Source organism: Haematobia irritans, chromosome 3 (assembly GCF_050003625.1).
Source record: "Haematobia irritans isolate KBUSLIRL chromosome 3, ASM5000362v1, whole genome shotgun sequence".
Taxonomy (NCBI): domain Eukaryota; kingdom Metazoa; phylum Arthropoda; class Insecta; order Diptera; family Muscidae; genus Haematobia; species Haematobia irritans.
This window is the reverse complement of record NC_134399.1, coordinates 130,997,573-131,013,814: the sequence shown is the minus strand read 5'-3', so window position 1 is coordinate 131,013,814 and position 16,242 is coordinate 130,997,573.

The following is a 16,242-nucleotide window of genomic DNA, read 5'->3' as shown; positions in this document are numbered from 1 at the left end:
AAAATTTCCTATAGAAATAAAATTTTGACAAAATTTTCTTTATAAACAAAAATTTGACAAAATTTTCTTTATAAATAAAGTTTTGACGAAATTTTCTATAGAAATTAAATTTTGATAAAATTTTCTATAGAAATAAAAATTTGACAAAATTTCCTACAGAAAAAAAAATTGACAAAATTTTCTATAAAAATAAATTGTTGACAAAATTTTCTGTAGAAATGTTCTTTAGAACTAAAATTTTGACAAATTTTTCTATAGAAATAAAATGTTGACAAATTTTTCTATAGAAATAAAGTTTTGACAACATTTTCTATAAAAATAAAATTTTGACAACATTTTCTATAGAACAAAAATTTTGACAAAATTTTCTATAGAAATAAAATTTTGACTAAAAATTCTATAGAAATAACATTTTGACAAAATTTCCCATAGAAATAAAATTTTGACAAAATTATCTTTAGAAATAAAATTATGAGAAAACTTTCTACAGAAATAACATTTTGAGAAAATTTTCTATAGAAATGAAATTGTTGACACAATTTGCTATAGAAATAACATTTTGAGAATATTTTCTAAAGAAATGAAATTTTGACACAATTTCCTATAGAAATAAAATGTTGACAAAATTTTCTATAGAAATAAAATTGTAACAAATTTTTCTATAGATAATTAATAAAATTGATTTTGTATAGAATAAAATATTGACAAAATTTTCTATAGAAAAAAAAATTTACAAAATTTTTTATGGACATAAAATTTTGACAAAATTTTTTATAAAAATAAAATTTTGACAAAAATTTCTATAGATATAAAATTTTGACAGAATTTTCTATAGACACAAAATTTTGACATTATTTTCTATAGAAATAAAATTTTGACAAAATTTCTATAGAAATAAAATTTTGATAAAATTTTCTATAGAAATAAAAGTTTGACAAAATTTCCTACAGAATAAGTTTTGACAAACTGTCCCATATTTTCTATAGATATAAACTTTTGACAACATTTTCTAGAGAAATAAAATTCTGACAAAATTTTCTACAGAAATAAAATTTTGACATTATTTTCTATAGAAATAAAATTTTGAAAAAATTTCCCATAGAAATAAAATTTTGACAAAATTTTCTATAGAAATAACATTTTGACAAAATTTCTAGTAGAAATAAAATTTTGACAAAATTATCTATGTAAATAACAGTTTGACGAAATTTCCCATAGAAATAAAATTTTTACAAAATTATCTATAGAAATAAGATTTTGACAAACTTTTCTATAGACATGAAATTTTCGATAGAAATAAAATTTTGACACAATTTTCTATAGAAATAAAATTTTGACATAATTATCTATAAAAATAAAATTTTGACAAATTTTTCTATAGAAATACAATTTTGACAAATTTTTCTATAGAAATTAAATTTTGACAAAATTTTCTATAGATATAAAATTTTGTCAAAATTTTCTATAAAAATAAAATTTTGACAACATTTTCTATAGAAATAAAATGTTGATAAAATTTACTATAGAAATAAAATGTTGACAAAATTTTCTATAGACATAAAATTTTGACAAAATTTTTTATAAAAATAAAATTTTGACATAATTATGTACAGAAATAAAATTTTGACAAAATTTTCTATAGAAATAAAATGTTGACAAAATTTTCTATAGACATAAAATTTTGACAAAATTTTTGATAAAAATAAAATTTTGACAAAATTTTCTATAGAAATAAAATTTTGACAAAATTATCTATAGGAATAAAATTTTTACAAAATTATCTATAGAAATAAGATTTTGACAAACTTTTCTATAGAAATAAAATTTTGATAAAATTTTTAATAGAAATAACATTTTGAGAAAATTTTCTATAATTTTCTAATAGAAATTTCATTTCTATAGAAATAACATTTTGGCAAAATTTTTTATAGAAATAAAATTTTGACAAAATTTTCTATAGAAATAAGATTTTGACAAAATTTTCCATAGAAATAAAATTTTGACTAAATTTTCTATAGAAATAAAATTTTGACAAAATTTCCCATAGAAATAAAATTTTGACAAAATATTCTATAGAAAAAAATGTTGACACAAATTTCTAAGAAATAAAATTTTGACAGAATTTTCTATAGAAATAAAATTGTAACAAAATCTTCTATTGAAATAAAATTTGACAAAGTTTTATAGAGAAACAAAATGGTGACAAAATTTTTTAGAAAAATAAAATTTTGACAAAATTTTCTAGAGAAATAAAATTCTTACAAAATTTTCTATAGAAATAAAATTTTGACATTATTTTCTACAGACATAAAATTTTGACAACATTTTCTAAACAAATAAAATTCTGACAAAATTTTCTATAGAAATAAAATTTTGACTAAAAATTCTATAGAAATAACATTTTGATAGAAATAAAATTTTGACAAAATTTTCTATAGAAATAAAATTTTGACAAAATTTTCTATAGAAATAAAATGTTGACAAAATTTTCTATAGAAATAAAATTTTGACAAAATTTTCTATAGAAATAAAATGTTGACAAAATTTTCTATAGAAATAAAATTTTGACATAATTATGTACAGAAATAAAATTTTGACAAAACTTTCTATAGAAATAAAATGTTGACAAAATTTTCTATAGAAATAAAATTTTGACATAATTATGTACAGAAATAAAATTTTGACAAAACTTTCTATAGAAATAAAATGTTGACAAAATTTTCTATAGACATAAAATTTTGACAAAATTTTTGATAAAAATAAAATTTTGACAAAAATTTCTATAGAAATAAAATTTTGATAAAATTTTCTATAGAAATAAAAATATCCTACAGAAAAAGTTTTGACAAAATTTCCCATAGAAATAAAATTTTGACAATAGTTTCTATAATAATTCTTTTCCCAAAATTATTACATGAACCTCGTATAAAATATTGTTTATGTTAATCGTACGAACGTTGATTCATTCATGCCTACTACGTCATCAATATTAGTTTCACTCAAAGAGTGATAAGCCTGAACAGTAAAAAATATCATCAGCGTTAAGATCTCTGGTGTCATTTGTCTACACATCTTTCTGCTTGATTGAATTTGAGTGAATGTTCATATTGCGTTTTATGAGTTCCGCAGGTCAATACAAATTTTACGATCGACTTCTTTTACACATATATGTATGTGGTGGTACTACCACTCCATTCATATAATATGGTAATAAAAATAATTTTAATAGTAAAATAATCACCATAAGTGATAGTTTAAGACGCCTACATTAATTTCAAAAGTACAGATAAAATATTACAAGAAATGAGATAAACGGTAAATGGGATAAGGTTTCACTTGAAGCTTGAAAGGTTAGGATTCTAAAACTATCGAATTATGTAAAGTGTCTTTGTAAATGAGTAATCTCTAAATTGTTTACTCCAACGCTTCATGAATCCAAGAATAAAAAAATGCCTTACTGATAGCAATAGAGATGTGTTGGCAAAAGTTCAGTCGCTGGTCCATTAGCAATCCAAGATTCTTGAAAGAATCGACTGCATCCAGCTCACTAGTCCCGATAGAATAATTCGACTCAAATACAGTTCCTCTCGAAAAGCGCATTAAATTTATCTCCCGCCAATCATCAATCAAGTTATCAATGTAGAATTGAACATACTTTTGTTCATCGGTTCATTATAGGAACGAAATACTTTTACGTCTTCTGTAAACATAAGAATATTTGGAAATTTTAATTCCATCGATTTTACAATTGTCTGTAATCTTAAACTTTTATAAGTTAATAGATACCAAAATCTCTTGGGCATCGCACTTGCCTGTGTACAAATTTTATATGGTTCTTTGTTATATGGTTCGCCCACGAACTCAAGTATAACCAATTTTTGTTTACCATTTATTTAAGTTACATTAGTCCTAAATATTCAAAATATATCCAATAGATGAAAATTCGCTATAACTTAACAAAAAATTGATCTAACACTTACATATTTATTCCTCCTACATGGCGATAACGTTGTAAACACAAAGTAAAAAATGTTTTACGATTGCAATTTAGCAATCGAAAATATTTTCCATCAATAAAACTCGATATCGACTCCCGTAATTGGAAAAATGTTGATTTCGATCAAAAAATTTCGATATCGAATATCGTGATTATCCCCCTGACATGACACCGAATGGCTTCATTTATTCCCGTACGTCAAAAATAAAATTGGAGGCCAACGTTTTTCGACACCTGATAAAGTGGTTAATGCGTTCAGAATGCATGTTTGTACATACCTCAATGAGAGTGGCATGTTAGAGGCACGACTTTAAAAGCATTTCCAAAAAGGTTCTGCCAAAGATGTTCTCCATTCTAACTACACTTCCTGTGCTCTTTTAATTCAATTTGTTATAACTCAATTTTTTCATATTTTTAATGGTTACTTAATTTTTAAGATAGAATTAATAATAAGTATATACGGCCGTAAGATCGACCAGGCCGAATCTTATGTACCCTCCACCATGGATTGTGTAGAAACATCTACGAAAGACTGTCATCCACAATCGAATTACTTGGGTTGTGGTATCTTAAAACTTCTTAACATCGTTTTCTAAATTGTAAGTTAGTCCATACGTGGTATATATTAGACAAAAAAGGTATGTATAGGTAAGTCTACAAATAATTACGAATCGTTATGGACTTTTTGCACGATACGTAGAGAGCCAGAATTGAAATATGGGGGTCACTTATATGAGGGCTATATACTTGTGAACTTGATATGGACCAATTTTTGTGTGATTGGAAATCGATTTATCTGAGGGATATATATATAACTATAGACCGATATGGACCTAGTTAGGCATGGTTGTTAACGACCATATACTAGCACAATGTACCAAATTTCAACTCACTCGGATGAAATTTGCTCCTCCAAGAGGCTCCAAAACCAAATCTCCGGATCGGTTTATATGGGGCTATATATGATTATGGACTGATATGGACCACTTTTGGCATGGTTGTTAAATATCATTTACGACCACCACGTACCAAATTTCAAGCAGATCGGATGAATTTTGCTTCTCCAAAAGGCATCGGAGGTCAAATCTGGGGATAGGTTTATATGGGAGCTATATATAATTATGGGCTGATAGGAACCAATTCCTGCATGGTTGTTGGATACCATATACTAACATCACGTACCAAATTTCAACCGAATGGGAAGAATTTTGCTCTTCCAAGGGGCTCTGGAGGTCAAATCTGGGGATCGGTTCATATCGGGCCTATATTTAATTAAGGACCGATTTCGACCAATTTTTGCATGGGAGTTTGAGGCCATATATTAACACCACGTACCAAATTTCAACTGAATCAGATGAATTTTGGTCTTCCAAGAGGCTCCGGAGGTCAAATCTGGTGATCGGTTTATATGGGGGCTATATATAATTATGGACCGATGTGGACCAATTTTTGCATGGTTGTTAGAGATCATATACTAACACCGTGTACCAAATTTCAGCCGGATCGGATGAAATTTACTTCTCTTAGAGGCCTCGCAAGCCAAATCGGGGGATCGGTTTATATGGGGGCTATATATAATTATGGACCGATGTGGACCAATTTTTGCATGGTTGTTAGAGACCATATACTAACACCATGTACCAAATTTCAGCCGGATCGGATGAAATTTGCTTCCCTTAGGGCCTCGCAAGCCAAATCTGGGGATCGGTTTATATGGGGGCTATATATAATTATGGACCGATGTGGAATAATTTTTGCATGGTTGTTAGAGATCATATACCAACACCATGTACCAAATTTCTACCGGATCGGATGAAATTTTCTTCTCTTTGAAGCTCCGCAAGCCAAATATTGGGATCGGTTTATATGGGGGCTATATATAATTATGGATCAATGTGGACCAATTTTTGCATGCTTGTTAGAGACCATATACCAACACCATGTACCAAATTTCAGCCACATCGGATGAAATATGCTTCTCCTATAGCGTCCGCCAGCCAAATCTGGGGGTCGGTTTATATGGGGGCTATACGTAAAAGTGGTCCAATATGGCCCATTTTCAATACCATCGGAACCTACATCAATATCCAAGTTTCAAGTCGATAGCTTGTTTCGTTCGAAGTTAGCGTGACTTCAACAGACGGACGGACGGACATGCTTAGATCGACTTAGAATTTCACCACGACCCAGAATATATATACTTTATGGGGTCTTAGACCAAAATTTCGATGTGTTACAAACGGAATGACAAAGTTAATATACCCCCCATCCTATGGTGGAGGGTATAAGAAACATTTTTATGCAATGCTATGCTATGCAATTCAAAAAATAATATAAAAAATATTTTTTATATATAGTTTTACTTAAGTAAGTTTTTTATTTAAAAATAAAGATCTTTAATATTTACATATGTGTTGCCCGATTTTCCATAATTTGACAATTTGCAAAAATTTTATTATATATAAAATTTTGCAAAAATTTTGATAGAAATACAATTTTGCAAAAATGTTCATAGAAAAACAATTTTGCAAGAATTTACTATAGGAAACAATTGGCAAAAATATTCTATAGAAATAAATTTTTCCAAGAATATTCTATAAAAACAAAAATGTGCAAACATTTTCTACAGATATAAAGGCTTGAGAAAGTTTTCTATAGAAATAAAAATTTTTCAAAATGCTCTATAGAAATAAAATGTTGACAAATTGTTTTATAGAAATACAATTTTGACAAAATTTTCTATAGAAATACAATTTTGACAAAATTTCCTATAGAAATAAAATTGTGCCGAAATTTTTTATAGAAATAAAATGTTGACAACATTTTGTATAGAAATAACATTTTGAGAACATTTTCTAAAGGAATAAAATTTTGAGAAAATTTTCTATAGAAATATAATTTTGACAAAATTTTCTATAAACATAAAATTTTGACAAAATTTTCTATAGAAATGAAATTTTGACAAAATTTTCTATAAAATTAAAGTTTTGACAAAATTTCATATAGAAATAAAATTTTGACAAAACTTTCTATAGAAATAAAATTTTGCCGAAATTTTATATAGAAATAAAATTTTACCGAAATTTTATATAGAAATAAAATTTCGACAACTTTTTCTGTAGAAATAAAATTTTAACAAAATTTTCTATAGAAATAAAATTTTGCCGATATTTTCTATATAAATAAAATTTTGCCGAAATTTTCTATAGAAATATAATTTTGACAAAATTTTCTATAAACATAAAATTTTGACAAAATTTTCTATAAAAATGAAATTTTTACAAAATTTTCTATAAAAATAAAATTTTGACAAAATTTCATATAGAAATAAAATTTTTACAAAATTTTCTATAGAAATAAAATTTTGCCGAAATTTTATATAGAAATAAAATTTTCCGAAATTTTATATAGAAATAAAATTTTGACAACTTTTTCTGTAGAAATAAAATTTTAACAAAATTTTCTATAGAAATAAAATTTTGCCGAAATTTTCTATAGAAATAAAATTTTGCCGAAATTTTCTATATAAATAAATTTTGCCGAAATTTTCTATAGAAATATAATTTTGACAAAATTTTCTATAAACATAAAATTTTGACAAAATTTTCTATAGAAATGAAATTTTGACAAAATTTTCTATAAAAATAAAATTTTGACAAAATTTCATATAGAAATAAAACGTTTACAAAATTTTCTATAGAAATAAAATTTTGCCGAAATTTTATATAGAAATAAAATTTTACCGAAATTTTATATAGAAATAAAATTTTGACAACTTTTTCTGTAGGAATAAAATTTTAACAAAATTTTCTATAGAAATAAAATTTTGCCGAAATTTTCTATAGAAATAAAATTTTGCCGAAATTTTCTATAGAAATAAAATTTTGACTACTTTTTCTGTAGAAGTAAAATTTCAACAAAATTTTCCATAAATATAAAACATTTCTTACGAATAAAACAAAATTTTTGTATATACTACCCACAAAATTTTGATCAACAACTTCAAGATATTTTTGTAATTTAGCAGATTTTTGATAAAATTTTCTTCAAATTTTGGTGGATTATTTATGGCACGAGTGAAAAAAAATGTATGGCACGAGAGAAATAAAATGTTGACAAAATTTTATATAGAAATAAAATTGTGAGAACATTTTCTAAAGGAATAAAATTTTGAGAAAATTTTCTATAGAAATAAAATTATGACAAAATTTTCTATAGAAATAAAATTTTGACAAAATTTTTCTATGGAAGTGAATATTTTAAAAATTTTTCTATAAATATAACAATTTTCTATAAATATGACAAAATTTTCTATAGAAATAAAATTTTGACAACATTTTCTGTAAAAATAAAATTTTGACAAAATTTCCTATAGAAATAAAATTTTGACAAAATTTTCTATAGAAATAAAATTTTGCCGAAATTTTCTATAGAAATAAAATTTTGCCGAAATTTTATATAGAAATAAAATTTTGACAACTTTTTCTGTAGAAATAAAATTTTAACAAAATTTTCTATAGAAATAAAATTTTGCCGAAATTTTCTATATAAATAAAATTTTGCCGAAATTTTCTATAGAAATATAATTTTGACAAAATTTTCTATAAACATAAAATTTTGACAAAATTTTCTATAGAAATGAAATTTTGACAATATTTTCTATAAAAATAAAATTTTGACAAAATTTCATATAGAAATAAAATTTTGACAAAATTTTCTATAGAAATAAAATTTTGCCGAAATTTTATATGGAAATAAAATTTTACCGAAATTTTATATAGAAATAAAATTTTGACAACTTTTTCTGTAGAAATAAAATTTTAACAAAATTTTCTACAGAACTAAAATTTTGCCGAAATTTTCTATAGAAATAAAATTTTGACAACTTTTTCTGTAGAAATAAAATTTCAACAAAATTTTCCATAAATATAAAACATTTCTTACGAATAAAACAAAATTTTTGTATATACTAACCACAAAAATTTGATCAACAACTTCAAGATATTTTTGTTATTTAGCAGATTTTTGAAAAAATTTTCTTCAAATTTTGGTGGATTATTTATGGCACGAGTGAAAAAAAAATATATGGCACGAGAGAAATAAAATGTTGACAAAATTTTATATAGAAATAAAATTGTGAGAACATTTTCTAAAGGAATAAAATTTTGAGAAAATTTTCTATAGAAATAAAATTATGACAAAATTTTCTATAAAAATAAAGTTTTGACAAAATTTCATATAGAAATAAAATTTTGACAAAATTTTCTATAGAAATAAAATTTTGCCGAAATTTACTATAGAAATAAAATTTTGCCAAAATTTTCTGTAGAAATAAAGTTTTGATAACTTTTTCTGTAGAAATAAAATGTTAACAAAAATTTCCATATATAACATTTCTTTTGAATAAAACAAAATTTTTGTATATACTAACCACAAAAATTTGATCAACAATTTCAAGATATTTTTGTAGATTTTTGATAAAATTTTCTTCAAATTTTTGTGGATTATTTATGGCACGAGTGGCAACCGTGATAAATGAGGTATAGCTCCTACATGTATGAACTCTCTAGCAAAAACTTGCAATTTCTCTATCTGACTATTGTCAAATGAATTCTCTCTTTTGCTGGCTCTAAATGTGTAAACGAAAATTTTTGAACCGATCTAATATCGTCATTTTTGGGGCAAAAATCGGCAAAATTGGCAGCCCTGGCTCAAACGATTGTGGAGAGCAAAAGAGATGGGGAGAATTTTCTCTTCTCCTTGTGGATTGTCTTTATACATACCCATTTCATTAACTACCTACAAAGGCAGATGCTATTGCAAAACCATTAAACATTTGTTTTTTTTTTTTTTTTTTTTGGTATTTTTGTGATGTTTATTTAAATTATATAATTTCATATATTCAATATTTAATAATTTATAATATAGGGTTTAAACTGTTCTGTTCGTTTTTTGAATTTATTTATTTATAATTATTATTACTAAATTTTACATAGATCTACTAATATCGTTTCTAAAATAGAATATTTTTAATTCGTTTCATAGTACTGTGAGTGTGTGTTTTTTTTGCAATTATTTCATATATATTAATATAATTATATTTATAATAATATTATATAAATATATTTATAATGTAATTACCTTTTTGTTTTGCTTTCGCAAAGAAAACAAATTTTTCAATTTCTTTGTTGTTTTGTTGGTATTTCATTTGGTAGAAAAATCTCCTTGGTTATGGTTATCATTTTTTTCAGATTTCTATTGAATACAAACAAATGTTTTTTTTTTTTTTGTTTTGTTTTCAGGGAGAGCTTATTGAGAGATGTACATTTAATGAGTATTTTTGGTATATTGATAAAAATTAAAAAATAATAAAAAATAATAAATATATGGATTATTATTATATTTATTTATATTAAATTCAAGTTTTTTTGTTTTTGATCAGTATCAACTATTTGGTTATATGTTCTTGTCCTTTTAGTTGTGTTTTATGAAATTCATATGTTTGGTTTGTTGTGTTTTCCATTTTTGTTTTTGCATTCAAAATATATAGTTTTTTTTATAATAAATTAATTTATTTTATAATATCGATATTTATATAAATAATAATACAATATGTTTGGTTTTTTTTTTGGGGGGGAGATTTTCCCACATTTATTAATATTTATTGTTATAACTAAATTATTATTGTTATTTTATCCATTAATTCCTCTGTAATCTAAATATTCCGTTTATTTGTTTTTGTTTGTTTTGTTTTTTTTAGTATATATATGTGTGTGTATGTATATATAAGTGGAATTACATAATTAAAATCGTTACATTTACCAATAATTATTTTTTTATATTTCCTTGGTTTCTATATATCCATATATTTTTTTTTATTAAACCTAATTGGAAGTTATAGTATCTTTATATAGTTTATCCTTCAATTTAAAAACAATTTCTTTTTTTTTGCAAAATTCAAATCAATTCTTTATATATATTTGTTAAATTTTTTTCCACAATATTTATTTCAAAAATTTCCTCAATGTTTATGGTTATAGAAAAATGCCATTGCATTATTCTCCAGTATTAAAAATAACTTTGGCACTGTTTTTATTTTTGTGTTGTGTCTCATATATAAATTATATTATATATATTTATTTTTATATATATGTTTATAAATTATAATATATAATTATATTTATTTTTTGTTTTAATAGTTTTTTTTTTCGTAACACAATAACTAAATAATTGTTTTATTTATTTTTATTTTAATTAATTCTAAATAGAAAACTTAACATTTGCATTTTCTTTAAAAAAAAGAATAAACAAATTAATTAAAGAAAACCTAAATTCGTAAAATTCTTAGAAAAATAATCCCTAACAAAATTTTTAGATGTTGGACTAAGGCTTTAAAGGGGGGCGAAATTAATATAATACAAATTCCTTTATAAATTTAATTTAAATAATTTTGAATTATTTTCAAACATAAAAAATTTCGATTTGAGCAAATCCTTTAAAGAAACACAAACATGTGTTAACATTTTTTCCGAAAAAGGAAATAATTAACACAAATTTTTATTCAATTTATTTGCATAATATATTTTTGACTATATTTTCTACAATTAATTAAATCGTAATTATTTTTATTAGCCCTTTCAGTACAAACTTCAATCAGTTAGGACTTTATCTTACAAAAAAAAAAAAAATACTTCTTAAAAAATCCGCTATCCTTTCTATTTCCTTTTGTTATAAAATAATCTTACATTTATTGCATTTAACCCAGGCCAAATTATTTTTTCCTTTCATTCTTATTAATTACAACTTTTTTGAATTTACAATAAATATTCACAATTTAATTTTTAATTATTTTTTTTATTATTGTGAATTAAAAAAACTATATGAAATGTTCAAGAGAAGATAGATAGAAATTATTTAAGTTCGTCGTTTTTTTTTATTTAGAACTTTTAAGATCTCAATCAAAAAATTACTTTAATAAAATCAAATGAAAAACAAATGTTTCCGAATATTATTATTATTTTTTTTTTGGGCCAACAATACAAAATTGAAATTGAATTCAATTCGTTGTAGAAGATTTACTCTATTATATTTAAACAATTATTTCATATATACTTTTTTCAACAGTTCACGATCACGATTTAATTTAATACGACGAACAACAAATAATACACTGAAAATTAAAACAATAACGAAACGCCGAATAACGATATTCATATATTAGAAAAGTATGTGCGTTTTTTTTCATGTAAATGAATTATTGCTAAAATATAATTTTATTTTATGACTATAGATTCACTTATAGATTTCATTTTTTTGTTAATATTTTTTTGATTTTCTTTAAGGTTTTCTTTTCTTCCGCTCAATATACCCAGCGAATATTTTGTTTTTTTTTTTTTTTCTTTCAGACACATTTAGATACAAAAAATCCCAATTTATTTCTTATTTCTTACAAAAACACAGACAAAAGACATCATAGTAAGTACATATTCTAAATTCCATAATGGCAGCTCATCGTTCCATATCAATCAGGTGTTACAGTAGTGGATTATTAGGAGTAGAGGTTTTAGTTTTTATTTGCTAGGGCGTTTGAGGTGTGTAAGTTCTTCAAATTTGATAAAATATACTCTTGTACACAGAAAAAAAAATTTTAATTTTTATGGAAAAAAAAAATTATAAAAAATTTGAGATCATAGTAGTTTGCCATAAATATCACTTCTTATTTCTCAATATAATAGAAAAAATAATTGTAGACAAAAAAATAATAATTCAAACTCAAAATATTTTTAAATTACAGAAAATTGAAACAATTGTTTTAAGCTACTCAAATTACCCCTCTGAATATTGGAGAATCTTATTTGATATTCTTGTACCGGACCCTATTCGAAAAACGGATATACCTGATTATATATAATATCTAATTGGATATGATAAGATCTTAAAATTGGCCCCTTTAAATCTAAGCAGATATATGATCTAAATATAATTAGATATAATTATATATAATTCAATATATAAAAAGATCCAACAATATATCATGATAGATATAATTCTATCTAAGACATAAGATCTGGGCCAACATTGAGATCCGATCTGATACGATCTTACCATTTTTTCGGATCTACTCATATCTAATTAAATCTCTTAATTTTATGGATTTGAATCTGATTAGATTTGAAATGAGACATATCTAATGTGAATGTTAGAATTCGATTTGCAAAGGGTTTTTATTCTATCTGTTCATACTTGAAAGTATATGTCATGCTTCCCCATATTCCTTTGAGATCCAATTGTATCAAATCTGACCATCTGTTTTTTTTTATCGGATATTCCCTAATTTTAAAATAAATTCTTATTTAAAGTTATCCATATAAAGGGTGGTTAAATTGTAAGGGCCGATGTTGAATGTGAACCACACCTAAACGCCAAGTTTTTTTCAGAATTTTATTTTACATTTCTCTATTTCAGACTTACTTAATTTGAACCATGGAGAGATACACAATCCAACAACGTGTTAAATGGTTCCAAGAAATGGCAACAGTGGATGAACAATTTTCGAAGAAAATCATCTTCAGTTATGAGGCATATTTTCACCTCAGTGGATTCGTCAATAAACAGAATTGCCGCATTTGGGCGAAAGAGAATCCAAGAGTGATTGTCGAAAAACCAATGCACCCACAAAGAGTAACAGTTTGGTGCGGTTTATGGGCTGGCGGCATCATCGGTCCGTATTTTTTCCAAAATGAGGCCGGTCAGGCAGTTACTGTGAATGGTGTTCGCTATCGTGAGATGACAACGAACATTTTATGGCCCGAATTGGAAGATATGAATGTGGACGATATGTGGTTTCAGCAGGACGGTGCCACTTGCCACACAGCTAACGAAATACGGCTCTTTTGCGCAACAAATTCAATGGCCGTGTTATCTCACATAATGGCGATGTCAATTGGCCGCCAAGATCATGTGATTTGACACCGTTGGACTTTATTCTTTGGGGTTATTTGAAAGAAAAGGTGTACGTCGATAAGCCAGCAACAATTCAAGAGCTAAAGGATGAGATAATTCGGCACATTAACGGCATCAACGTCATCGAAAATTTGGACCATCGGATGAAGGTGTGCCACCAAGGTCGCGGCGCCCATTTGGCCGATATTTTGTTCCATACATAATTGAGTAATACCAATATATCATAATAAAATAAAATTACAATAACTTCCTAAATAGTTTGTGTTTTATTCAAAATCAACATCGGCCCTTGAAATTTTAACCACCCTTTATTTGCACCATAAAGTGCGATTCAAGTTATTTTGAATATTTTAAGTCCTCCAGACCTGATGGAATGGTGGTCTAAATACAATCAATGACTAACCGAACTATCTCGTGGAGTAGGAATTCAAAGTCGAAAATTGGTTTTCCATTTTTTTTTTTTTTCAAAAAAAAATCGAAAAATCGAAATCAAATTTTTATAAAATTCAAAAACGACTTTTGAACTTTTATGTTAACCAAAATGGACTAATTGTCTTTTGATAGAGATCAAAAACTGAAATTTCTGAATTTCTTTTCATTCTGACCATACATCAAAAGTCGAAAGACACTACTTCAAAAGACGACCTTTTCAAAAAGTTGACTTTTTCAAATTTGGAAAGCCAAAAAGTCGTCGTTTACAAAACAAAAATTCCAATAATCGAATATCTTCAAAAAATTCAAATATCTAATTTTTCCAAATTTTGAACAACTTGAAATGTAGATATTATGATCCTCATCAATACTTAAGAGACGTATGTTGCTTTCCGGACTTTCCACATTTTATATAAAAAGTAGGTAGCCACCGTGGTGCAATCGTTAAAGGGTGATACGGTCAAAATTTGGTCAATATAAACTTGACGTATTTCTTTCAATTTTGCATTTAAAAAAACCTGAACACCCCTCATTTTGAAGGTGTGTGTGTGTAGAATGTTGCTCCTATTTTGATTTTGGAATTCACTCTTCAGTTGTCAAAATGCCGTCCAAGCAAGAAGAGCAGCGTATCAAAATTTTGCTCGCGCATCGCGAAAATCCGAGCTACTCGCACGCAAACCTGGCAAAATCGCCAAAAGTTGCCAAATCAACCGTTACAAATGTAATTAAAGTGTTTGGGGGAACGTTTGTCAACAGCCAGGAAGTCTGGATCGGGGGGAAATCGAAAACCGGAAGCCGCTGAGACGACAAAGAGAGTTGCCGGTAGTTTCAAACGAAACCCTAACCTCTCTCTCCGAGATGCCGCAAATAAGCTGGGTGTATCGTCTACAACCGTGCATCGAGCCAAAAAACGAGCCGGACTATCGACTTACAAGAAGGTAGTGACTCCAAATCGCGATGATAAACCAAATACGACGGCCAAAGCGCGTCCCGGAGGCTGTACACGACGATGCTGACGAAGTTTGACTGCGTGGTAATGGACGACGAAACCTACGTCAAAGCCGACTACAAGCAGCTTCCGGGACAGGAGTTTTATACGGCAAAAGGAAGGGGAAAGGTAGCAGATATTTTCAAGCACAAAAAACAAAAAAACTGTCAAAGTTCGCAAAGAAATATCTGGTTTGGCAAGCCATCTGTACCTGTGGCTTGAAAGGCAGCATTTTCATAGCTTCCGGGACTGTCAACCAAAAAATGTACGTGAAAGAGTGTTTGAATAAACGTCTGCTGCCTTTCTTGATGAAATACGATTGTTCCGTACTGTTTTGGCCAGATTTGGCATCTTTCGATTACGGTAAAAAGGCCATGGAGTGGTACGCCGCCAACAACGTGCAGGTGGTTCCCAAGGACAAGAACCCTCCCAACACGCCAGAGCTCCGCCCAATTGAGAAATACTGGGCTATTGTCAAGCGGAACCTAAAGAAGACCAAAAAAACTGCTAAGGACGAGCAGCAGTTCAAGGCAAACTGGCTTTCTGCGGCGAAGAAGGTGGACAAGGTGGCTGTACAAAATCTGATGGCAGGTGTCAAGCGTGAGGCCCGGCAATTCGGATTTGGAAAAGCGAAAGCCTAACTGAATATTTTTCCTGAATTTTATACTAATTGAACTTGAAAAAGAAATTTAATTTGATTTTTTAAATAAACGATTTCACCGATTTACACGCGTTTTCCCTTGACCAAATTTTGACCGTATCACCCTTTAGTATGCCTGCCTTGCATACACAAGGTCGTGTTTTCGATTCCTGCTTCGACCAAACACCAAAAAGTTTTTCAGCGGTGGATTATCCCACCTCA